This window comes from Triticum dicoccoides, chromosome 5B, assembly GCF_002162155.2.
Source record: "Triticum dicoccoides isolate Atlit2015 ecotype Zavitan chromosome 5B, WEW_v2.0, whole genome shotgun sequence".
Lineage (NCBI taxonomy): Eukaryota > Viridiplantae > Streptophyta > Magnoliopsida > Poales > Poaceae > Triticum > Triticum dicoccoides.
In genome coordinates this window covers 469057928-469061602 of record NC_041389.1, presented here as the reverse complement: position 1 = coordinate 469061602, position 3675 = coordinate 469057928, and the positions used below count along the sequence as shown (strand labels likewise).

The window sequence follows — 3675 nt, the reverse complement described above, 5'->3', positions numbered from 1 at the left end:
TAAACTGTGTGACGGATGAATAAAAAGTTTTGCGAGTTTGCCTAAAAAAAATTATCCCTCAAAAGAAAATTCTGTGCCGCCGGCTCCAACGCTCTGCCTCGCCCCCACTATCCCGCCCCAGGGACGAAGCTAAAAAACACGTTTAATAGATCATGTTTATGACAGTGGGATCATCTTCTACAAATGAGTAACGGTTAGTATTAAATTGGTGAAGGATTTGCTAATTCCAATGGGGTCAATTGCTTACAAGAGAGCTCCGCAAGCTCCTGCGAAGGTCTCCGCATGAAATTACAGTGGGACTGCCCTTCCAAAGTGCCTTTGCACAAACCGTTTTCTCCTCCTGCTAGCCCGACATGAGAGCGAGCCGGCCTACAGACCAACCCGCCGCACTGTCCTCTCGCAACCCTAGCGCCGCCGGTGCGCCAACGCCTGCCTGCCGACGCGCCGCCGCCGTCCCTCGCATCTCCGTCTTTTCTCCATCGCCGCTCGCAGTGGCCGTCCGAAGTCGCCGTGCAGCCATCTCCTGCATCAGCTAGCACTCCCTCCGTTGGTCGCCGCCGGCAGCCCGACGATCTGCTCCGTCCAGCCTCGCCCGCAAGATCAACGCCGGCAGCCGTACGACCTGCTCCGTCCAGCTCAAGGTGAGCAGCCCCGTCAGCCTTCTGTACCACTCTCAACTTGGCTATTATTGGTATGAACATGTACAAATGTATGCACGTTTTTCTTCAGTTCATATTATTGGTCTGAACATGTACAGATCTGTACTGCAGTGTGTAGTTTCAGCAGTACAAATTATTTTGTAGTGCACCACTCTGATTTGACTAGTTGGATCAGCACTAATTATTTTGATGTGTACTGCAGTGTGTGTACTGATATGAGAACAGTTTCTGCAGTTTATTCACACCAATAATTATTTTGATAGTACTTGTTCATGCTGGTACTGCTAATGGTATCTACTCCCTCTGTCCCAAAATATAAGAACCTTTTTAACACTACACTAGTGTTAAAAACGTTCTTATATTATGGGACGGAGGGAGTATTTGTGATATGGTACTGATTTGTATTTTATCTTTCTGGACAAATGATTTTGCTTGTTTTGGTAGTATCTGTAAAGTAACATCATTTTTATATAGAAAATGTCAAGTGTGTCTGCCGAATGGACCGATGAGAACACTCGGATTATCGTCGAGTTGTTTGTGAAACAAGTGAGGGCTGGAAATATGCCAAACACTCATTTGACACTCAATGCATATGATGAGGAAGGAAAGGAGTTCCTGATGAGAATTGGACTTGAGTACTTACAAAAGCAAGTGAGAAACAAATGGGACAAGTTAAAACGTGAGGACAACACATTCAAGAAGCTCAAGTTGCGTGAGACTGGAGGGGGGTGGGACTTTGAGAAAAACACGATGAAATAAGATAACGAGTGGTGGAAAAAGGCGAGAGTTGTAAGTTGTCATGCTTATGTTTCTCATAAAAAAATTCTAAACTTGTCATGCATTATATACTAACTAGGTGATACCCCGCGCGTTGCTGCAGAGATTTTGTATTGGAGACTAGATGCAATGATCAATATCAAAAATGATGGAAGATTTTTTTATTGAAACCCTGTACTGACTGATGCGTATTGTTTTATTATTTGAGCTAGAGATGTTGTTTGCTGCTTGTTGGATGCATGTTCTGTTCTATTAGTATTTAGTTGCCGATATGTTGTATGTACCCACTGGATTGCTGTAGTATTATGGAAGCCTATTGCATCTTTTGTTAATATAGAGTACAATTTTGCAAGTAATCTGAACAAATTTCTTTTGACATGGCATACTCTTAATTTTCTAGTATTTGCACATGTCACGGGACGATACTATATATTTCAAAAAGCCAAATTATTGAGATCAAATGGAAGAAATCGACATAATCATTACATCAAACTTTGCATGGAATTTGACTAAAAAAATTGGCATGACCTTTCTTTAATTTTCTAGCATTTGAACATGTCACGGGAAGATAATATATACTGAGAAAATTGTAAGTTAAAGCATTGAGACCAATTGGAAGCAAAACTGACATAATCAGCTAAATAAAAGTGCATATGAATCCATAGATTTCACAATTCAGACTTATTACATAAACTTAGTCGATATCTGACGACATGCTTAGGGTGCTCATGTAGTTCTAATGACAATTTGGAAGTAATTTTAAATAGAAGGTGGTGCAGTCTGTAGGTGTTTTTTCGTGCGTCTTGAAGATGTCATGGTGCTTGCATGGTTGTTGACGATGCCCTACATGTTAAAACAACAACATTATTGGTAAGGTTAGTCTTGTGGCAAAGGGCGACAAAAGTTTGTATGATTTTGTTTGGATATGAGAACTGATAGTACCTATGTGTTTTCATTATTGTTATCCTCTCGTCCTTCAGAATCATTTATTTTCACATTGTTTTTTGCAATGTTGTTTGATTGATGATAGAAAGTTAATTAGAATTGTGGATCTCATATTTGTATGTGATATGAGAAGAAGCATGTACTCTTCCTTATGCTTTTTGACAACCTGAAGATGGACTTGTGTACCCTGAAGATGTCCCTGTTGATGTTCCTGTTGTTGACTGACATGTAAACATGAAATATTGTTATCAATGAATATCTCTCTTTGTTGACTCGCATGTAAACAGCAAGATACACTTTTCAAAGAGCTTCAACGGTAAGCAGGAATATCAATGAGCACCTCTCTTTGTTGGTGGTTCCATCTTCTGTAAATGCAATGCTTCTTTTCATTAAAGAGTACCTGCAACCAAAAACCGCCATTTGAATTCCTTATTGTATCTAGATGAAGGCAAAATGTCTAAATTGGACCCGACCTAAGTTTTTTTGGTTCATTTTACACAGACCGGACCAGTCATTTTCTTGAGCGAGCTAGGCCCAAGCTGGCCAGGACCGAGCGGGCCACGAGCGGGGCAAAAAAGCCTGCTCGTTCCGTCTATCTTGACTTATAATACGCGCTTCCTATTTAGAGCTGCAGGCGCCCGTTTGTATGCATCTCGCAAAGGGGCGCCTGCAACCCTTCATGCTTGGTCAGCCCAACTAACCTGTGATACGTCTCCAACGTATCTATAATTTTTTATTGTTCCATCCTATTATATTATACATCTTGGATGTTTTATATGCAATTATGTTATTTTTATATGATTTTTGGGACTAACCTATTAACCTAGAGCCCAGTGCCAATTTCTGTTTTTTCCTTCTTTTTCTGTTTTACAGAAAAGCAATACCAAACGGAGTCCAATTGACCTGCCAATTTTTGTGGATTTTTTATGGACCAAAATAAGTCCCCGAAGTTAAAGAGTTGGGCCAGAAGAGTCCCGAGTCATCCACGAGGGTGGAGGGCGCGCCCTACCACCTAGGCGCACCCCCCTGCCTCATGGATGACTCGGAGACCCTCCCGACGTGAGACCGACGCAAAAATTTCCTATAAATACATAAACCCCCGAAAAGAAACCTAGATCGGAATTTCCGCCGCCGCAAGCCTCTGTAGCCACCAAAAACCAATTGGGACCCTGTTCCGGCACCTTGCCAGAGGGGGGATCCATCACCGGTGGCCATCTTCACCATCCCGACACTCTCCATGACGAGGAGGGAGTAGTTTACCCTCGGGGCTGAGGGTATGTACCAGTAGCTATGT

At 42.2% G+C, this 3675-nt stretch overlaps 1 long non-coding RNA gene across 1 annotated transcript; it reads left to right on the top strand.

Annotated features, from left to right (window-relative positions):
• The first annotated feature begins 344 nt into the window (after window positions 1–344).
• LOC119305787 lies at window positions 345–1878 on the top strand. Its single transcript, XR_005148769.1, has 3 exons — window positions 345–641; window positions 1134–1448; window positions 1540–1878. It is a non-coding gene; the product is annotated as an uncharacterized LOC119305787 (long non-coding RNA).
• Window positions 1879–3675: the final 1797 nt, after the last annotated feature.